The sequence below is a fragment of the Sus scrofa genome, chromosome 14 (genome assembly GCF_054392235.1).
Source record: "Sus scrofa isolate SSC_HxYL_T2T_F1_AM1 chromosome 14, Sscrofa_HxYL_maternal_Yorkshire_Landrace_v2.0, whole genome shotgun sequence".
Taxonomy (NCBI): domain Eukaryota; kingdom Metazoa; phylum Chordata; class Mammalia; order Artiodactyla; family Suidae; genus Sus; species Sus scrofa.
Window position 1 is genome coordinate 99,597,607 of NC_139396.1, and position 22,558 is coordinate 99,620,164.

General features: G+C 43.8%; 1 protein-coding gene across 3 annotated transcripts in view; it reads left to right on the forward strand.

Annotated features, from left to right (window-relative positions):
- The first annotated feature begins 240 nt into the window (after positions 1 to 240).
- KAT6B (lysine acetyltransferase 6B) overlaps positions 241 to 22,558 on the forward strand; it is a 221,649-nt gene continuing 199,331 nt past the window's right edge. For 2 of the 3 annotated variants that reach the window (XM_084997365.1, XM_084997368.1), the window contains exons 1-3: positions 241 to 445; positions 1,779 to 1,857; positions 15,287 to 15,382. The gene's annotated coding sequence lies outside the window, so the exon portion shown is untranslated. Of the gene's footprint in view, positions 446 to 1,778; positions 1,858 to 5,710; positions 5,810 to 15,286; positions 15,383 to 22,558 lie in introns of all 3 variants that reach the window. The other variant, XM_084997366.1, reaches the window with a different exon arrangement.

Genomic DNA, 22,558 nt, shown 5'->3' on the forward strand with positions numbered 1-22,558 from the left:
CAGGGTTAGTCCACTGGCAGGACTAGACCTGAAGGCAGGGGAGTTAGCCCCTAGCATGAGGCTGAGAGAGTGAGGCCTGGCCTATTGTAGGATCTGCAAGGATTGGCTTGGCTGGAACCCAGGTGTCTGTCCTCTGCCACTTAAAGAGGGTCCCACCTGGTTTCCCCTTCTCTGCCTTGGGGTTTGAGAGGTGGGTATGTGGCCACTAGGGGCTGTTCTGACTTGAAACCCTGGTGGCAGGTCGCAACGGGGATGAGCGAGCCTGGAGGAGCTGACACCAGTGCAAAAGCCACTTCTGACTTGTCAAAGTGAGTGACAATGGAAACGAAAGGGCCTCTGGCAGCCGCCCTGTGCTGGGTGCTGCAGATGCAGAGTCAAAACTGAGCACGGGATCAAGTGTGGGGTGAGACGGCAGAGTCAGCTGCAGTTTAAGGCAAACTTGACGGTAAGTGTGATCCCCACCTAAATTATTTATTCATTAAGTGTGTGGAACATACTCTCATTTCACACAGTTTAGATGTGTGTAAAACACATGACATCAATGTGTATATATTTTTAGCTATTATTTAAAGAGAAACCTGTTGCTTTGGGGAATTTCCTCTAGAGAGTTCATGGACATGGATATGACAGCTATTTACTTATACAAACCAAGTGCATGCTTGAAATAGCAAAGGTGCTGGAAGTTCCCTGGTGGTGCAGTGGGTTAAGGATCCGAGTTGTCAACTGCAGCGGCTGAGGTCACCGCTGTGGTGTGAGTTTCATCCCTGGTCCGGGAATTTCCACATGCTATGGATGCGGTCAAAAATGAAAAAAGAAAATAAAAGGTGCTAAATATAACTTCACTCCACACAGTGGGGTGCTAGTCAAGATAAGATACATTGCCCACAACCCAAACCGTGGTTTATAACAACGGAGGTTACTCCCCTTGAACTACATGTCTATCACGAGCTGGCCAGGGCCACTGCTACAAATCTCATTCTAGCACCCAGGCTGAGGATGCAGCTGTCTTCTCAGACATTGTGGGTCGCATGGCAGAGGGAAAGAGGTCCCCGAAGGGTCTTGGTCTCAAAATTAAACGCTTAAGTCCAGGCACAATGCTTCCACTTAGGACTCAGAAGCTAGGAATTACATGGCCCCACCCCACTACAAGGGGGCTAGGAAATGCAATTTTTGGGGGATCTTTTTTTAGGGCTGAACCTGCAGCATACAGAGGTTCCCAAGCTAGGGGTCCAATCAGAGCTATAGCTGCTGACCTACACCACAGCCACAGCAACACTAGATCTGAGCCGCGTTTGTGACCTAAACCACAGCTCACGGCAATACGGATCCTTAACCCACTGAATGAGGCCAGGAATTGAACCCTCATCTTCATAGATGCTAGTTGGTTTCATTAAACACTGAGTCACGATGGGAATTCCAAGGAAAAGCAATTCTATCATGGCCCACGAAGCACCACAAGCTGGGAGTATTTGGTGACTACTGGGGGTTACCATCCTAAACTGTCAGTGCTGTCCGATGTTCAGACAGCTGGCCACAGGCAAACCCAGCCAACTGGAGGCCAGCCCATAGCATCCCGTTGTGGGCACCTGAGATGCAAATCGCCAGCTGGGGCTTCTTAATGCAGGACAGTGGGAACAATTACCTATGAACAGAGACAAATAACAAAATAGTGTGGTTGTACTTGTCACTAGAGAATATCTAATCAAGAGAGAACATGACAAGGGTAAACTTTTTGGTTTTGGTTTTCTTTCTTTTTTTTTTTTTTTTTGTCTTTCTAGGGCCACACCCAAGAACCTGCATCCTCATGGATACTAGTCAGATTCATTTCTGCTGAGCCACGACAAAAACTCCACAAAGGTAAACTTCGTATCAGGTTTTGCTTTTTTTTTTTTTTTTTTTTTTTTAGGGCCGAACTTGTGGCATATGGAGGTTTCCAGGCTAGAGATCAAATTGGAGCTACAGCTGCTAGCCTAAACCACAGCCACAGCAACACCAGATCCGAGCCACGTCTGCAACCTACACCACAGCTCAAGGCAACGCCAGATCCTTAACCCACTGAGCGAGGCCAGGGATGGAACCCACAACCTCATGGTTCCTAGTCAGATTCATTTCCTCTGCACCACGACAGGAACTCCAGTATTAGGTTTTGTAAAAAGACAAAAAGGAAGCCTGCCTTCGCAGCTCTAGCCCAAGACCTCTGGAGGATAACCACAGCTACCTGAATGCCTCAGGAGCTGGCACTCAGAAGAAAAACACCATATTCTGGTCTGGATTTGCAGAAGTTTGGAGAAGCAGAATGTCCAGAGGGCTGGATCCAGCAGGCAGGGAGCAATGTATTTCAGGGGAGAAAGACAAGCTTAGAGACACACCTTGAAAAGTCATCTGCATCAGGGTGAGAGCCAAACCAGGAAGAATGAGGAAAGGGTCAAAGACAAAGCCTTGCCAGTGCCCTCTGACACTGAAAATGAGAGGTCAGGCTGTCAGAGGACCAGGAAGGCACATGCAGGATGAGGGTATAGAGGGGAGGGCAGACACAGGGAATTGGCCCCAGGGGTAGGAGGGGTACATCCCCACATAGGGACTGCATGAGCGAATGCCAAGGATCTCAGCTTAGGCATGGCAGCCAGGGAAGCCTCCCTGACCTCCCAAAACTGCATCAGTGGACCCCTTGCCATCTGGCCTTCCCTTCTTCCTACCTCTGTTCTTGGACTGGGGCTTCTTAGCACCTGGGACAGTGTTTCGTTCACCGTGACTGCCCCGGTGCCCAGTCCAGTGCCTGACACTTAGAAGGCGCATGAATTCAGCCTCGCCTCAGCTGTGGCATAGGTCATAGCCACAGCTTGGATTCGATCCCAGGCCTGGGAATTTCCATATTCTGTGGGTGCAGCCAGATAAGGGGGGTGGGGGAGAAGGCACTTGGTAAATGCTCAACAAGTGAAGAGATGGATGAAGAAAAAGAAAAGATATATCCAGATACTAGTGATGACTTAAGCTGAGGTTCAAATGGGGAAAAAAATAGAAAATAAAGCAGCGAAGATAGATGCAATTTGGTTTGATTCAACAAATGATGTACTCAGCTCTTGGGGGTGGGGTGTGCCTGGTGGCGGAGCTGGGGTGGGGGTGGGGATACAGGATATGAGAGAACACAAATCCTGTTTTCAGAGTGCAAATAGGCCAGTGGAAAGAGACCACGGCAAGATCGAACTCTAATATCACAGAATGAGAGAAGCTCTAGAAGAAACTCACAGAGTGCTATGGGTATTTAAAGTAAATAAGAGGTAGTTTCCTGGTGGCTCAGCAGGTTAAGGATCTGGCGTTGTCACTGCCGTGGCTCTAGTTACTGCTGTGGCATGGGTTCAACCCCTGGCCTGAGATGTCTGCATGCCACAGGTGCAGCCAAAAAAAAAATAATAACATAGAGAAAGCTGAAAAGGCAACCAGAATGAGGTGGCTTTGAGATGTACAGTTGAAAAGAGGGATGGGATTTCCAGGTAGATGAAACAGAATGATGAAAACACCCACCCAGGAAACCATGGCCTCCCCAGCACACAGGACGTTGGCATCTAGAGTTGGGAGAAGGAATCCCTGATGTGTAACAAGGAAAGAGTGAATTCTTCTTCCCAGGAATTATTCTGCATGAACACCAAAATGTGAATACAGGGGAATGACTCAGACCGTAGGCAGCCTCTCTGCTGCCTTTGTGTGGTCACTGAGCTGCTGTCACCCAGGAACAGAAATGCTCAAAAGGACAAATGCAAACAGAAGGTGTCAAGAGGCACCTTCCTTCCTCTTCTCACCCACTTGAGAAGACTGAACAGAAACCACTTTATTGGTGACCTCACTGGAGCAGCCCTAAAAGAAAAACTTCTTGCTAATATTCTCTCAGAGCCTAGATGGAATTTTTAGACTTTCTATTTCAAACCTGGTGACTATGATTTATTTGCCACAGTCACTTGTCTGTTTGGGACCCTGGGCAAAATAACCAGCCTCTTCAACTGGTCAGAGGACCTGTCCCTCTCACAGAGGCCTAAAGTTCTTCCAAACAAATTCTGCGGGAGGTGAGGACCAACGGTGCCTACACGAGTGGCCACTTCATGCCAGAACTCAAGTGTGCCGCCAGAGCCAGGAAGCAGGGGCAGAGCAAGGAGCAGGAGCCCAGGGGGAGGCCAGCCCTCTCCTAGCAGGAGGGGGTCAGGTTCTAAGTTCCCTCCCACCCAGCAGTGCTGTTCCTCAGCATCCCAGGAGGGGGAGGCCCTTCCAGTTTTCCACAATACTTATCCCTGTGAAAACGAAGGCAAACCTTGTAAAACAGGCCTTCTATAGCTGTGGGAAGTGGAGAGATCAAGAAAGTGTCTGTACCCTCTCCAAAAACTGATCAAAATCCCTCCTCGATCTAAATAAAGTGACTTAACAAGTTTTCACTTAATAGAGAGAGAGGATTTGCATCCAGTTCAACAATCTACCTGCCAAAAAGGCACTTTATGGAAACTAAAGCAGAGTTATGAAACTCTCAGCAAACTTATGTATAATCAATAGCAAAGATATAATTATGAGGGATATTTTACGAGAAAAAATTTCTCCTAGCCTGTTTGGAGATACTTTATGTTCCATAACATAAAACACTAATCCTGATCTGATTGGAAACAATGACATGGCATGTGATAATGACACTTTTTTTCCCCCCTGGTGGGTCCAAGTATTCATCTGGATCCTTATCCTGATCTTCCTGGGTCGTCAATTAAAAACCTAATGTCTGGTGCTCAGAGGCCGGTCATGGTGGCCTCACCCAAAAGGGTGCAATGAAATAAGAGCAATGGAGAACCAAGCCCCCAGGGTAGCAGAAGGCATATCTGGGCACCAAAACCTGATGGGTTCTGGTGGACCATCCTGAGTTGACCCACATAAATTCAAGTTAAGTGAAAACAAAAAAAAAAAAATGTTATTTTTTTTTTTTCCCATAAGACATAGCATCTCAGCCCTTGGGAAAGAGAAGGACACAGGAAAATCAGAAGTTCCCATATGCCATGTAAATGACCAGTGTCTTGAATGGGAAAAATGCTGAGTGAGAAGTAATGTTTCCTAAGTATGGCACCCAAGATCACTTTAGGGGATACACAAAGGAATCTCTTTTTTTAATTTGAAACATTCTTATGTGTATGTTAGTGAATAAACAACTCATGATATTGACCTAAAATTTCCCTTTTAGAGTTCCCATTGTGGCTCAGCAGGTTAAGAACCTGATTAGTATGTATCCATGAGGATGCAGGTTCGATCCCTGGCCTCAATCAGTGGGTTAAGGATCCAGCACTGCCACAAGGTATAGTGTAGGTTGCAGATGTGACTGGAATCTGGCGTTGCTGCAGCTATGGCATAGGCTGGCAGCTGCAGCTCCAACTCAAACCCCAGCCTGGGAACGTCCATATATGCTTTGGGTGCGGCCCTAAAAAGACAAAAAATAAAATAAAATAAAATAATTTCCCTTTTACAACATTTCAGTAAAGCAGCAAGTTCACTTAAATAAAACTTTAAATAAATAATAGCATGGTCAGCCCTCATGTTAAAATAGTGATACTGATGCCTCATTATAAAGTCTGGGAAACATGAAACAGAGACAGGTATCCTGGGCCTGCTGGATACTTTTTTCTGTTTCAGAGTGGAAAGAGTTTCATTCATTCATTTAAGTTTTAGCAAGTGTTGTTTTGGGCCCTAGTATGTCCAGACACTGGCATCTGATGGTGAACAAGACATGGGCCACCCTTGAGGAGCTACACATTCGAGGGGATATAGACAGAGAGTCAGAGACGCCATGGTAAGTGGAAAAAAAGGATCAAAATATGAAGTAATAAATAAAATAAATAGACGCTTTGAGACAATGGAGAGTAGAAAGTTCTGGAGGAGATGGGATTAAGATGGCGGAATAGAAAGACTGGAGCTCAACTTCTCTCCTAAAAACAACAAAATTCACAACTAAAGACTGAGCAATCTTCACCCAAATGGACTGGAAACCTTAAAAAAGATATCCTACTCCAGAAGACAAAGAGGAGGCCACATCAAGAGGTAGGAGGGGCGATTACGCGATATAAGCAACCCCATACCTCCCGGGTGGGAAGCCCCACAGACTGGAAACTTACTGGTTCATAAGAGACTCACCTACAGGACTGAGAGTGCTGAGCCCCACATCAAACTCTTACGTGTGGGGATCTGGCACTGGGAGCAAGAGCCCCTGGAGTATCTGGCATTGAAGGCCAGTGGGGCTTGGGCACAGGAGTTCCATGGGACTGGGGGAAACGGAGACCCCATTCTTAAAAGGCGCACACAGACTTTCACGTGCACTGGGTCCCAGGGCAAAGCAAAGTCTCTATAGGAATCTGGGTCAAACCTGACTGCAGTTCTTGGAGGACATCCTGGGAAAACAGGGGTGAATGTGGCTTGTTGTGAAGGAAGGACCTTGGAAGCAAAACTCTTGGGAATATTCAGCAGCTGCCTTTCTCTGGAGGTGGCCATTTTGGGAAAATCTGGCCCCACCCCTCAGTCAGAGCTGAGAAGCCCCAGGGCAAACAACAATCCAGGTGGGATCACAACCCCGCCCCTCAGTAAACAGGCTGCCTAAAGACCCCCCCAGGCACAGAGCCGCCTCTAATCCCATCCAGAGACAAAGCCCCACCCACCAGAGGGATAGGAATCAGCTCCACCTACCAGTGGGCAGGCATTAGCCCCTCCCATCAGGAAACCTACAGCAAGCCCCCCCCACAACTTCAGCCGCAAGGGGGGCAGACACCAGAAGAGGGGCTACAACTCTATTATCTGTAAAAAGATCACCACACCAAAAACCTATAAAAATGAAATAATGGAGAGTAAATTTTACAAACATTTAACAATCAGAAAAAAGGAAACAAAATGATAATATAGTCATAGCAGAAATAATGATGTATAAGACTATCTTTATTAATGAATAGAGATAATGTTTCAATGTAGAGTGTTTTCCAAGACTACAAATATTGTCAACTTAATAATAAAAAGATAACCTAATTAAAAATTAGCAAAAGATCTGAATAAATATTTCCCCAAAGCAGATATAGGAATGGTCAATAAGCACATGAAACGATTACTTAACATCAGAGGTCCTGTTGTGGTTCAGCAGAAATAAACCTGACTAGTATCCATGAGGATGCAGGTTTGATCCCTGGCCCTGCTCAGTGGGTTAAGGATCTGGCATTGCCGTGAGTGTCAGTGTAGGTCACAGATGTGGCTTGGATCTGATGTTGCTGTGGCTGTGGTGTAGGCTGGCAGCTGCAGCTCCAATTTGACCCCTAGCCTGGGAACCTCCATATGCCACACATGTGGTTCTAAAAAGGAAAAACATTTTAAAAAAAGATGCTTAACGTCATTGGCCATCACGGAAATGTTAACCAAAACCACAGTGATATGTCACTTCACACCCACTAGGATGGCTATAATCAAAAAGATAGATAGTAGCTAATGTTGGCAAGAATGTGGAGAAATTGGAACTGTTGTACATGCTGATGGGAATATAAATGACGGGGCTCTTGTGAATAATGCTGCTATGAATATTCTTGTACATGTCTTTGGGAGTCTTGCATATGCATTTCTGTTAGTTATATCCCCGAGAGTGGAACTGCATCATAGGACATGATCTGTTCAACTTTAATAATGCCCACAGTTTTCCAGCGTTTGTAAGACTGCCATATCCTCACCAGCACTTACTGGCCTTCAGTGGCTCAGTATTTAGTAGCTGACATCATCTCTCCAGAACAGGATGGTCTTAGTTAAAGGAACTGCAATTATTTCCTGGTGGGACAGCTTCTCTCCAGCAGGAATCCTTGTATAGGTTAGTGTGGCCAACCTAACTTTTTTGGGTTTCATTTATTATTTCTTCTAAAGTTATGAAATATTTTAAAGCTACACAAAGAAACCAGGAGAATTAATACCATCTCATCTGTCAGCTCTGTCAAGTCTCAAGATTGTCATTTTTGTTTCAGATCAATTAAGACAAAAGATTACAAATCATTGCCATCTATCACTCTTACTCTGAAAACCAGAGCTAATTACTATCCTAAATTTCCCACTCCTTTAAGTTTTTATACTTTTACTACATACGTATGTATCTATAAACAATATGTAATATATTGTCTTAAAACTTTATATAGATGATACCATACCACAAATATCCTTATAGATCATGACTTTCTTGGTTACATAATTTTGAGATTTAGCCATGCTCGTTCATCCTTGGTGTTTAGGATACATCAGAAACACTAAATAAATCTTACATGTGAATTATATTGTACATTTAAAAGAAAATCATGCTGCAGAGAAAGGAAACGCAGAGCAGGGCAGTTAGGCTTGGCAGCATCAAGAGGAGAGGTGTTTGCTAATGTAAACTGAGTAGTTGGGGAGGACCTCACAGAGGAGGTGACATCTGAGCAAACACTTGGCAGAGGTGAAGGAGGGAGCCATGGAGAGCATTCCAAGTAATGTCAGAAAAATAAAGTGAGGAGGGAGATGCCAATTGTGTAGGAGATTTTAGGTTATCATGAAGATTTTGCTTTCACCAGAACAAAACCCTTGCTTCAGAGGATTTGGAGCAGAGGAGAGATGTGTTCTAACTTATATTTCAAAATGTTAATACATGTAACTCTGGTTTTTTTTATTTTAACTGTTGTATGGTGTTCTCTTGTAGGATCATGTATTTATTTATTAACTCTCCTATCAGCGTTATGAAAACTGACAAAGAGAAACCTCACTAAAATATAGTCAGGTGGTCAGGATAGGGAGCTTTCACACATGTACCACTCCAGCCAACACACATTCCAATAGGAAGAGATGTTCCTTGCATCTCTAGCAGGAAGTGACACAACTGTACTACTGCCAACAGGAGGAAGAAAGATTTTTTTTCCTTGTCTGGCAACAGCTTGGCCAATGAAAGACTGTCATAACTCAGCCAATGAAAAGCCACTCTACTTCAAACTTCTTGTTTCCTCCAATAACCTTTTTGCTTTTAACAGCCCCTCCCAACTTCTCCTTCTCCTCTATAAAAGACTCTCCTCTCCTTTGCTTTACTGCATTTGCATGTGGTTCCCCATGGTTGCATGTCCTAAACTACAATTCTTTGCTGCTCCTAAAAAAATCCTTTTCACTTTTTTTTTTTTGTCTTTTGTCTTTTCATGGCTACACCCATAGCATATGGAGGTTCCCAGGCTAGGGGTCTAATCGGAGCTGTTGCTGCCAGCCTAAACCACAGTCACAGCAACGCCAGATCTGAGCCACATCTGCAACCTACACCACAGCTCATGGCAACGCCAGATCCTTACCCCACTGAGTGAGGCCAGGGATCAAACCTACAACCTCACGGTTCCTACTTGGATTGGTTTCCACTGTGCCACGATGGGAACTCCCCAAAAAATCCATTTTTTACTGATAGAAAAACAAACAAAAACACCTGGCTGTTTTCTTGTTTTAGGTTAACAGTGAATATTTAAATTGTCTCCTTTTTTATTTTACAAAATGCCACAGTGGACATTTTTGTATTTGTCCCTTGGAGCACATGTGGGAGAATTTTTCTAGGAGGGCAATTACTAGATTGTGGGGTATTTGCTTCTTAAGTATTATTAGCTATTGCCAGATTGCTCTGCAAAAGCATGTCTCACTTTACACTGTCACCAGTGGATATAGAAGTTTCAGTTGCTGTACAGCCTCGCCAGCCCTTGAAATATCTCTTGATGGTTTTTATTTGCATTTCCCCCTCCCTGGCAAAATTGAACACCTTTTCACAAGTTTATTTGTAGTTCAAGCTTTTCTTCTAATTGCCTGTTCATGTCCTTTGATCACTATTCTCAAGAGATCTTTCTCCCTTTTTTAAATTAATTTTTAAAAGTTTTTGTATATATTCTAGATAGTAATCTTTTGTTGATTATACACAAGCTGTTGTTGATTATATATAATGCAAATATCTTCTCTCCTTCTCTGGCTCATCTTTACTTTTTTATGACATCTTTTGTTGTACAGAAGTTTTTAATTTTTATATGGTTGAATATTTGAATCCTTTTCTTTTAAGGCTTGTGTGTTTTGCATCTCGCTTAAGAAATGCTTCTCTCTGCCAAGGTCATAACATTTTCTCCTCTTCATTCTTCCTTTATATTAGTTAATACAATCAATCTGGTTAGTGTTAAGAGGGAAGGGGAAGACCGAGCTGTCCCTTTAGAGGTGACTTTGCATATCTTGCCTGGATTCTTTAATGCTGATTTCATGGTTTAACTCTCTGTGGGCAGTTGTATTCCCCTTATTTCCAGACTCCAGGGAAAGTGTTACTGAAACTTACAAATCCTAGGCAGATTTTTAATTTAATGGACCTGTGTTGGAGCCCAGGAATCTGCATTTTTTTGATACAGTCAAGGGAGTACTAGCCACCCTGCTACCCTTCCTGGAGACTTTGGAATAAACTCACTTTTTTGCTAGCTGATGACTTAGTATTACTCTGCCTCTCATTCCTCTTTGTAAAAATCCCTCCCTGGAAGAGTTTTTCCACCAGTGGTGAGTCTCATGATGGGTCCCACGTTTGAAGACTTGGGCTGGGCCTGGCATGTGGCAGGGCTCGGTAAATGACAATGTTCATTAACCCTGAAATTCTCAAGCTCTGGGGTGAGCTGGCCCTGCCTCCCTCCTAGACTCATCCCCCACCATGCTCCCTCAGAGCCTTAATTTTATTATCTGTAAACTGTTATTAATAATCCCTAGTTTAAAAGGTTATTGGGAAAATTGGAAATGGCATGTAAAATGCCCAGGACGGTGCCCAGTGTGTGATACTGTTAGAGGGTCTGCGCAAGCTGAGCAGTTGTGTTTTGAATGATGGAGAAGCTGAAACTTGAAATTCAGAGGCTTTTCTCACTGGGCAACCACAGACCCTGGGCAGTCCTGGGGCATCTCCTATGTCCTCTCCCAGTGCCTAGCACAGTCTTGGACATACAGGCTTTCAGTAAAGGTTTGATCAGTTAATATTTCTTTCCACTGTAATAGATAAGTCTTACATGTTGTCAACACCTCCAAACAAGCCACAAAACTGGAAAAACATCTTTATTATTTTCCTTAATATGTGTTTGTACAGAGCTTACATGTCAGGCCTCATCCTTTTCTTTGGCTGTGCCCAGGAGCATGTGGAAGTTCCCAGGCCAGGGATCAAACCTGCACCATAGCAGTGACCCAAACCACAGCAGTGACAACACTAGATCCTTAACCTGCTGCACCACAGCAACTCCAGTCAGGCCCTGTTCTAAGTGCATTATGTTAATTAACTCATTGCATCTTCCTAATAACCCTATGAGGGAGATTATTATTCCTGTTGTATAGATGGGGAAAGTGAGCTAAGGGACAGCAGTATATGGAGCGAATGGAATCCTCGACCTGTGTTGCATTCAGAATAGTGGGAAGGTGCTACAACTGCTGGTCCTTCTCAAAGCTTTCTGTCTCTGAGGTGGCTTAATAGGAGAGGAAAATAACCTTTTGAATTGAAAATCATATCCTCGAACAATAGTCGTTGTAACAAATGTTTATATTTTAAACCCCATCCTACCACTTCATACTAATCAGGATGGCCACTGTAAAAACTAACAAACAAGCAGCAACATAAAAAGTGTTGGTGAGGATGTGGAGAAATTGGAACCTTTGTGGTGCACTCTTGGTGAGAATGGTACGGCAGGAAAACAGTATGGCAGTTCCTCAAAAAATTGAAAAATGGACTTATCATGTGATCCAGCAATTCCACTTCTGAATATATACCCCAAGACCTGAACACAGGGATTTAAAGAAATAGTTGTATACCTATATTCACATCAGCATTATCACAATAGCCAAAAGCTGGAAGCAACTCAAGAAAATGTGGTATATCCATACAATGGAATGTTAATTCAGCCTTTAAAAGGAGGGAATTTCTGACAGGCTACAACGTGGATGAAACTTGAGGACAGTATGCTAAGTGAAATAAGCCAGACACAAAAAGACAAATACTGTTTAATTCCACCTCTATAAGATACCTTGCATGATCAAATTTATCGAAACAGAAAGTAGAATGGTGGTTGCTGGCAAATGGGGAGAAGCGTGGACTAGGAAGTTATTATTTAATAGGTATAGACTTTCGGTCTTGCAAGGTATGCGTGTAATTAAAACTGTATGCTCAAGGAGTTCCCGTCGTGGCTCAGAGGTTAATGAATCCGCCTAGGAACCATGAGGTTGCGGGTTCGATCCCTGGCCTTGCTCAGTGGGTTAAGGATCTGGCATTGCCATCAGCTGTGGTGTGGGTCGCAGACGCGGCTCGGATCCCATGTTGCTGTGGCTCTGGTGTAGGCTGGTGGCTACAGCTCTGATTAGACCCCTAGCCTGGGAACCTCCATATGCCTCGGGGAGTGTCTCAAGAAAAAAAAGGCAAAAAGACAATAAAATAAAATAAACAGATGCTGTAAAATGTATGAAAAGTGTATAAAGGTACTTATTTTGCCATAGGCTTGCATATAATTAATTTCTCATCTTTACCAATCTGATAAATTTAAACTATTTAAACTATTATGACTTAAATTTTAAAAATTCTCTGTGAATTTGAGCCTCTTTCCTGCTACTAATCAAGTATTAAAATTCCAGGGAGGAGGTGGAGAAGTCACTGTTACCGGTGGCAGAACAAGGTGGAGGGAGGGCCTGAGTCTGGAGAGGTGGGCAGGTTCTCGATGACAGGTGCCTTGAATGTCAGGCTGATGCATCTGGACCACACTTCAAGCTAGGTGGTTCAAACCAGGGAGTGACTAGGTCCAAGTCTCTGCGATTGGACTTGGTGTCCTTGAGTAGAGCCTAAAAGCCCCCAGCCCAGCCTGCCTCATCCTCCATTTCTGGAAGGAGACTTTCCCCAGAGAAGCCAGGCTTCAGACTACCGTACCTGCCCTCCCCCGCACCAGCCTTCTCTCTGCAAATACACTGGAGCTTAAGCAGGGTTTCATCCAAAGATAGTGGACTTTGGGTTCCTTGGAAGATTGAGACACTTAAATTATTTAGTAGAAGATATCTTTGTTAAACCGTAATACTTGAATTCCTGTACTTCTCAATCTGTACAGTAATTAATAGCAACCAATATTATGGTCTGCACAGGACCTGAGTTCAGAAAACTCAGTGCATAATCACCAAATTCTTTCACTGAGTCAACCAGTGTCTCCCAGCTGTTTCCTCGGTGGTGCCAGGTATTGGTGCTGGATATAGGGATACAAAGGAGAAAAGGAGAGACTTGGTATGGGGGTGGGGGATAAGTTTTATTTCAAAACAAACTGTCAATATCCAAATATTATAAACAGATACCAAAAAACCCAGAACTGACAAAAAGAGAGTGAGAAGCAAGAGAGACAACTACATCTGTGCTCAAAAGAATAAACATTAAATGCAAAGTATATATATATATATATATATATATATATATATATATATATATTTTACCAAGTTGAAGTATTATCAAAAGGAGGTGGTATAAGAATGTAGAAAATAATATTTTAGGAGTCAGCTGCAGGAGTTCCTGTCGTGGCTCAGTGGTTAACGAATCTGACTAGGAACCATGAGGTTGTGGGTTCGATCCCTGGCCTTGCTCAGTGGGTTAAGGATCCGGCATTGCTGTGAGCTGTGGTGTAGGTTGCAGATGTGGCTTGGATCTCGAATTGCTGTGGCTCTGACGTAGGCCAGCAGCTACAGCTCCGATTAGACCCCTAGCCTGGGAACCTCCATATGCCATGGGAGCAAACCTAGAAATGGCAAAAAGACCAAAAAAAAAAAAAAAAAAAAAAAATTCAGAAGCAAATGAATATGAACTATAGTAAAAAAAGTTTTCAAAATGTGACTCATCTGATAATTTTGTTATAATGGACAAGAATCATGAGCAACTAAAAATATTTTTATCAAAAATTCATAATCTGAATCTAATTGTGGAGAAACATCAGACAAACCCAAACTAAGGGAAAGTCTAAAAACAACTGGCCAGTGATCTTTATAAATATTAAGATCATAAAGACTATGTTGAGGAATTCTTCCAGATTAAAGGAAATAAAGAAGACAAAACAACTAATTGCAACAAGATTGGATTCTGGTCTGGGGAAGAAAGAACTATAAAGGGCTTTACTGGGACAATTAGTGAAATTTGAATATGAACTGCAGATTAGATAACTAATTGAACAAAACATTGTTTTGTTCAATGTTAAATTTTCTGAATTTAATAATTGTACTGTGATTATTTAAGAGGATGTCTCTACTGTTAGCAGCAAAGAAGAAAATATTTAGGGCTAAAAGTCTACAATTTGTTCTTAAATAGTTCATTAAAAAGATAATATATATAGAGAGAGAGTGATAAAGCAAATGCAGTAAAAATAAAAACAATTGATGAAAATAGATGAGAAGGGTTTTGGAGTTCACTGAATAACTGTTTTTCACAACTCTTCTGCAAACATTTTTTCAAAATAAGAAATTTAAAATAAAGCCTTTAAAATGTATAAAGATACAAAGATATTTCTGATATCTCTAATGTGGTAGGGGTCATTGTTTAGAGTGGCTCCATGATGCTTTCTGGGAAGAGGAAGCTAACTATTGAATAAAGCAGAATTGGATGCCTGAACACAACCCTCCAATGTCCCTTGCTCATGGAGTGTAGCTGTTAGAAAAAAATGATACCCATTGCTGAGCTCTAAAGTGAAATCAACTTTGGGGACAAGGTTTAACTTTTGCCTCTGCCCAGTTTTGCCCCTGAACAGGAAGCAGTATATGAAACCCTGGCCACAATTCCTAACCTGGCCCACCTCTGCCAAAGGCTGAAAGTTGTTCTGTACCCCCTACCTTTTCCTTTTTCTTTTTTTCATCTTTTTAGGGCCGCACCTGCAGCATATGGAGGTTCCCAGGCTAGGGGTCAAATCGGAGCTGTAGCCACTGGCCTACGCCAGAGCCACAGCAACGCCCGCCAGATTCAAGCTGCGTCTGCAACCTACACCACAGCTCATGGCAATGCTGGATCCTTAACCCACTGAGCAAGGCCAGGGATCAAACCCGCAACCGCATGATTCCTGGTCAGATTTGTTTCCACTGCACCAGGACAGGAACTCCCTTCCTTCTTTTTTTTTGTAATTTGAATTTTCTTGATTCCTCCCAGTGAGGCCAGGAATGCTCTGAAGTTTCCACAGATTGGAATTAATTATTTGCATAACACAATCTGAGCTACCCTTTCTTTGCTTTTGGAAATGAACTTTGCTTTTCCTCCTAGGCCCCCAGGAAGACAAGCTGAGGGTCTTCTGAAGCTGCCTCAGGCCCTGTGGATGGGATTTGCCCACCAGCCCACTCAGAGGGGAGCCAGAATACAGTGAGTACCCAAGGGGCTAAGAGAGTGTGTCCCACTTGGGGCTGGACTGGGGCTGGGCTGGGCTGGGTGGGAGGCCGGGGTGGGCTTAGATCTCATTGTGATTTTGAATGCTAAGGCTACTGACCTCTGAGGCTAGGATAATACCTTGAAAATTCACTACATTCTCATTACAAGTTGACCATGACTGTTTTGTGGCAGAAGTTTATAGGTCAGGAGAATGGTCTTTTCCTTGTGTACTATGCAGATTTACCTAGAAGGCACAGGTTCTTAGCACTCACTCACTAAGTGCAGCTGCAGTTGCTGAGCAGGTATTTTTTGAGTACCTACCAGTGGTTCAAGTGGTGAACCAGATATTCATGGTCCCAGCCATCAAGCAGCTCAGAGTCAATGAGTTAGGACAATACAGTGTGTCACAGCATGGAAGGAGCAATTGCCTAGAACCTAGACAACATGTTCTTTTATTTTAAAACTGAGTGGCAAAAGCCACACACACAAAAAATTAAAAGATAAGTGATAAAACGAGAGGAAGAAAATTTGCATGTGTGAACTGAAAAGTTAAATGAATGGGAAAAAAAAAAAAGCCTTCTATTCATTAGAAACTGAGGCCCAAGCAGACAATTCTGTGAAAGGGAAATACAAATGGCTGTTAAACATATGAAAAGGTGCTCAACCTCACTCATAATAAGAGAAATGCAAATTGAAATTTCAATAGGATACCACTTTCACCTTGGCCAAGAACAAAGGTGGATAACACTGCTGTAGAGAGCTGCAGAAGCAGACCCTCTGATATCTCTGTCAGAGTATGCATGGGAACAACCTCTGTGGGGCAGGTGGCAAAATTTGGCCATAGTTGCAAAATTTTATATGCATGTCTTTTTTGTGGCGGGGGGTGGGAGATTGATGGTTATGAAGTCATAGAGCATTTTTTTTCCTTTCATTTTTTTAAGTTTTATGGAAGGAGAGTTGATTTACAATGTTGTGATTATATGCACATCCTCTGACTCAACAATTCCAGTGCTAGGCACTTATCCTGCAGACATGTAAAATTTGCAAAACATCGCACTCAGTGAAAAAAAAAAAAAAAAACAGTATAAAACAGTGCATATCACATGCTCTCAATTGAGTTTATATCTAAAACCATGTGCCTATACCCTAACTTTCTCAGCCTTCCCCCCCTAATGCTGGGGGCATTGTTTCTATGCTTTTAGGACTGTAAGTAATGCTGGATAGATATCTTTTGTGCATGATTATTTCTTTGGGACAGTCCAGATTACCAGCTCAAAGAGAATTTGTGATAACCACGACAGCTCCCATCACCATTTGTTTAGCAACCTGTTTTTCCTCCCTTCATCCTCACAACAGCCCTCTGAGGGCCCATTTTCTTTGTACTTGAGGGAAGGGCCTTAAAGGACTTGTCCTGGGGCACACAGCTGGAATGGTGAGGATCAGGACTCACATTTGCTTGGCTCCCAAGCCCCTGCTTTATTAGAGTTCACTCATCTGTGTGGGGCATTTTTAAGGCTCCTGATACATGTTGCCACTTTACTTTCCAGAAACCTCATATCAATTTACATTCCCACAGAAAGTGCCAAACTTGCCACACCCAGGCCAGTGTGGGGGATTCTATATTTTCATTTTGCTAATACAGAAGAGAAAAAAAATCGGGTCGCACACATCTTCAATATATAGATCTGAACATTTTTCATATGTTTATTAACTATTTATACTTTCCCTCATGTAAGTATTTGTGTTGGATTATGTATGCTTTGAAATATATCAAACTTTCTTTAAAATGTTTCATGTCAATTCTCACCTAGTCTCAGTCAAAACGCTGGCTCATGTGGGCAAAAGCAGCAGGGGAAGCAACCAGATGGGTTATTCTGGCTCCTGTGTCTTTGGCTTTACACCGGAGATCCAAGTCCAGGAGTTATTTGGGACGCCTGTGGGAGAAACCACCTTCAGATTGAGAAAGGTGGTAGCAAGAGCTGGATGTGATGCTTAAACAAAACCCATACTGTACCACCTATGTATTAATTGCTTTCTGCTAGACCAGCAAATATCTGAGGTTGTCCTTGCTGGAATGGCCCTTTCCTTCTGCACTATAGTTGATATCAGGCTGGTGATGGCCACTCTAGCTGGGGACCCCCTTCCCTGCCCCCCAAATGTGCCAATAAGCAGGCACATTTTCAGCACAGAGCAGAGCTTGTCCAGAAGGGAGCCTGTCATGACTCAGGGCATTAAGGGTTGTCACTGCTTTGGCTCTGGTTACTGCTGTGGTGTAGGTTCCATCCTTGACCTGGGAACTTCCTCATGCCTAGGGAGCAGCCAAAACGGGGGGAAAAAAAGAAAAGAAAGGAGCCTGTCAGTTTCTAGAACCTTTGCCTGATTGCCCTGCCTCCTTCTGTGCAGGCCGCTGAGGTCATGACCCTCCGAGGCGCAGAGGCCACACCAGGCCCAAGCCTGGCCCTGCCGGCCCTGCCCAGGGAGGTGGCGCGCTCCAGGAGGCTGGCGGGTTGGGAACAGAGGCCAAGGCAGCTGGCACAGAGAGGGCGCCCGGGAGGCTCCTGCCAAAGCTCGGTTTTGTGAGCCTGACAGCGGCCCTTCGGCAAGGTGAATTCTTTCAGAAAGGGACTTATTCACACGCTACCAAGATATCCGCGATCTACTGAATTCACGCAAAAATTAAAACAGCTGCCGGGCTGACTTAGCAACTTGCAGACACGCAGCTGATACGCCTTTGCGCGGAAAAGGCCCCGCCCGCCCCAGCCGCAAGGGGGTCTGGAGGGAGTTGTTCTGTAGCCTGCGGCTCAGGGCCTGATCGTGACAGCTGAGTGACTTCGCTGGCGAGGTGGGCTGCGGAGTGACCAAGGCCACAGCATTGTTGGTGGCAGGGACGCCAAAGGCTGGAGGGAAGGGCGCGGCTGGTGAGGCTTTGTGCCCAGAACCCACTGCCCCAGCAGCTGCCTGCGGGAAACTCTGTGTCCTCCGTTGCGCCTTCGCTCCTTCCTCCTCTCTCTTGTCGGAATTAAGGGAGGCTTTGGCCAGCCCCAAATTGGTTATTCCAGTGTCCTCACAGCCTGGAAGCCTTTGGGCCTCTGACCTGAGACAATGGTTTACTTCCGTCACTCCCAGCAATACCTTCTCCTTCGCTAGGACTCTTTCATTCTGCCCCAGAGGCCACTTGGCCTTTCTGGCCTCCTGCCTTGGTGTCTTCCCATCCTTGGCGGAGCCAGCCTCCTCTCTGGCCAAGAGCCACCGGCTTCCGTGCCTGGTGAGGCCGTGTGTGCCTCAAGTTTGCTTCTGGTCCACAGGCACCAGGGGGGCAGCGTGGGGAGAGCAGGTTGCTCAGTGCCTGCTTGGATCCCCCTTCCCCCCCACCCCCACCCCACCCCTGCCCCCCGCAACAGCTCCTCCAGGGCCACCCTTGAGGAGCAGTGACTGCAGGCCTGGACTTGAGTTCAGACTTAATTGAGGGGTAAGAAGAGGGAATTCTGACCCCCTGCCAAGCTCTCAAGGCCACAGTTTCCTTGTCTGTAAAATGGGGGATAATAGCAGTATTTAAAAGGGATTTTTGTGAGCATCAAATGAGCCAATTCAGGGAAATCACTTAGCACTGTAAGTACTCCGTAAGTGGTAGCTATTATTAATAATATTGTTACACCAAGCACTCAAAAGCCATGCTCAGCCAACATGCTCCCTCAGTCCACTTCAACATCCTGCGTTCCCACACTGTTTATCCTGAGAGGTTTTGAGTGGAGCCACAGAATTACACAACTTCATGCTCTACATGAGTCCCCCTATTCCTTTAATTGACAGGAACAAAATGCACTTCTCCTAGCTGCCTTGCAAATCAGCTCCTAGGTCATTTGTCATTTCTTAGAGCTCTAAGACTAGGCTGAGAAACTGCAAAAAAGGGCACTGAGTGGACTAGGGCAGAATTTCTTCATCCTAAGAAGCAGCCATTTTCTCAAGAAACATCCATATTTTGAAAAACTCAACTTACAGTGGTGACAGAGTTTAATTATTTGGAAGCCAACAAAAGCAGGGTGAAGTATGAAGGTGATTCCAATTTGCTTTTTCTACTGTGTTCAGAAACACCATAGATTGTAATCTGAGAATAACACTACCATCCCAGGATTTCTCAGCTTAATTCACATGGAGGAATGGATTCACTTTTTAATTCTTTCCATCTCATCAACAGTTTTGCTAACGTATTCTGGGGAAGGTCCAAAATAACATAATGTATCTGATATGTCCATCACAATCATGGCCAATGGACAGTCAGTCAGCTTGGAAAAAAGGATAACTAGTGAGGAGGGGTGCTTTTACCTCAATGACACAGCTACTGAGATTTTTAAAAGGTATTGCATTTAGGGAATTATTATTATTATTATTATTGTCCTTTTAGGGCTGCACCTGTGGCAAATGGAAGTTCCCAGGCCAGGGATCGAACCAGAGCTACAGCCTACGCCACAGCCACAGCAACGCTGGATTCGAACAAAGTCTGTGACCTACATATCACAGCTCACAGCAACAGTTGATCCTTAACCCACTGAGCTGGACTGGGGATCGAACCTGCATCCCCATGGATACCATCGGGTTCGTTACTGCTGAGCCACAACAGGAACTCCGCATTTAGGGAATTATTAATTTAGGTTCTGCTACACTACTACCTGCTGTAGTAGAAAAACTTCAACACACATCTCTTCGGCGTAACACACCAAAATTTATTTCTCCTGTTACATGTTAAAACCTATTGTGGGGTGAGGGAGTCTGCTCCATTCAGTCACTCAGGGGTCTAGGCTGATAGTGGCTCTGCCAATTTGTAGCTCCTCATCTGGAATACATGGCTTCTGAGATGCTTCAGCAGAGAAAGAGTGGAACAGAGAACGACCACTCTCGTTCTTAACTTCCTTGATGCAGAAGTAATACATAGCACTTCTACTCATCGTCCATTAGCTGAAACTAGCCACATGATCTAACCTAACTGACTGGGAGGCTATGAAATGTTGGGGAGCACATGGAATATTTGGTGAACACTAATCTCTCTGCCATAGGTTGAGATGCTACAAACTACAAGTAAACTTGGAATTGTTATTTCCAGTCACCAGCTATGATTGAGGAAACACAATCAGAAGCCATTATAGACTATTAACTAAAGGTTATTATTTGATATGTGGCACTGCAATTGAAAGAAAACGGAAAATATCAGCCCTAGCTAGTAGATAATGCCAAGTGACATCAGCCACTGAAGTGAGCCAATGGAGCAGAACAATAGGTTACAAACTCCAGAAGTAGGTAGCTAAAGCAGTTATGAGAGTAGAGGGGAGCTCCTCAAAGTATGGTATTCTTTTTTGTTTGTTTGTTTGTTTGTATGCTTCTATATCCAAAGCATATGGAAGTTCCCAGGCTAGGGGTCAAATTAGAGCTGCAGCTGCCCACCTACGTCACAGCCACAGCAACACAGGATCCAAGCCACATCAGTGACCTACACCACAGCTCACAGCAATTCCAGGTCCTTAATCCACCGAGTGAGGCCAGGGATCCAACCCACATCGTCATGGATACTAGTCAGGTTCCTTACCCCTGAGCCACAACAGGAACTCCAAAGTATGGTATTTTTGATCTTAGAAAGAGAGAAACTGAGATGATTTCAAGCCTGTGGGTATATATACATTTGGTTTTCTCTGGTGTGTGTGTGTGTGTGTGTGTGTGTGTGTGTGTGACTAAATATATCCATTGGTCAAATGCTGAAGTGTTAAATGTTTAAAGACACTCCCCAACAAACATACATAGCTTAGAAAAAGTGGTTTTAAGATTCGCAGACTTAAGAGAACAAACTTGTGGTTGCCAAGGGGGAGGGGGTTGGGGGAGGGAAGCAGTAGGAGGTTGGGGTCAGCAGAGGTAAGCTATTATATATAGAAAGGATGAACAACAAGGTCCTACTGTATAGCACAGGGAAATATATTCAGTATCCTATGATGAACCATAATGGAAAAGAGTATTTCAAGAAAGAACATATAACTGAGTCATTTAGTTGTTCAGCAGAAATTAACACAACATTGTAAATCAACTATACTTCAATTTTTAAAAAAGTAGTTTTAGATTAGGTACAGGAAGTACAGTTTTACAGTGGTTGGGGAATATGTTTATCCATCCTTCATATATTTAATGCCTCATGTGTAAGACACTAAATAAGAAATATTTGAGCTTATGAGGTTTACAGTCTATTTATGAATTTTATAAGATAGGCTTTAGGTAAGCAGATAGATAACATATCCTTAACCTTTTATTTTACTTAACATCATTTATTAATGCCATGTGCAAGGCAATTCCGGGAATATAAAGATGAACCCAGTCCCAACCCTGAAAGAGTTTCTGGCTGAGGTAGTGGCAATCAAGCTCGACCATGTTCTCCCACAAGCAGTCTCATTACTAAGGCATGGAGCTGGTTAAATGGCTTACCGGGCTGATCCTCTTGGCCTTCTTTGGAGTGTTTTAGACTTGCTAACTTGAATGATGGGATGTTGACTGCACTGAGGACCTTATAGATGGAAAGTCTGTTCCAAGCCCTCTGTCTGCAATTATGTTGAAAAACTGGTTTATTTCCAGGCATGGAATGATTTTCATGCATGCAAACTCTCTGAGAAGTCTCAATATCCTAGTAAGTCCTAGGAAGTTACTACTTCAGCTTCCTTACCTGAAAATTTTATCCCAACCTCAGTCACAATAGAAATATTGACTGAGGCGAAAAATTAGAATACATACCAAAATATTATCTTTCAGTGGCAGGACCTGCAACTGATTTGTCCTCTTTCCCTCCTCCTTTATTATCCACACTTTCTATGATATATATGCATAAAGATTTTATTATTAAAAGATGTGCTAGGGAGTTCCCGTCGTGGCGCAGTGGTTAACGAATCCGACTAGGAACCATGAGGTTGCGGGTTCCGTCCCTGCCCTTGCTCAGTGGGTTAACGATCTGGCGTTGCCGTGAGCTGTGGTGTAGGTTGCAGACACGGCTTGAATCTGGCGTTGCTGTGGCTCTGGTGTAGGCCGGTGGCTACAGCTCCGATTCGACCCCTAGCCTGGGAACCTCCATATGCCGTGGGTGCGGCCCTAGAAAAGACAAAAAGACCAAAAAAAAAAAAAAAAAAAAAAGATGTGCTAGGAGAA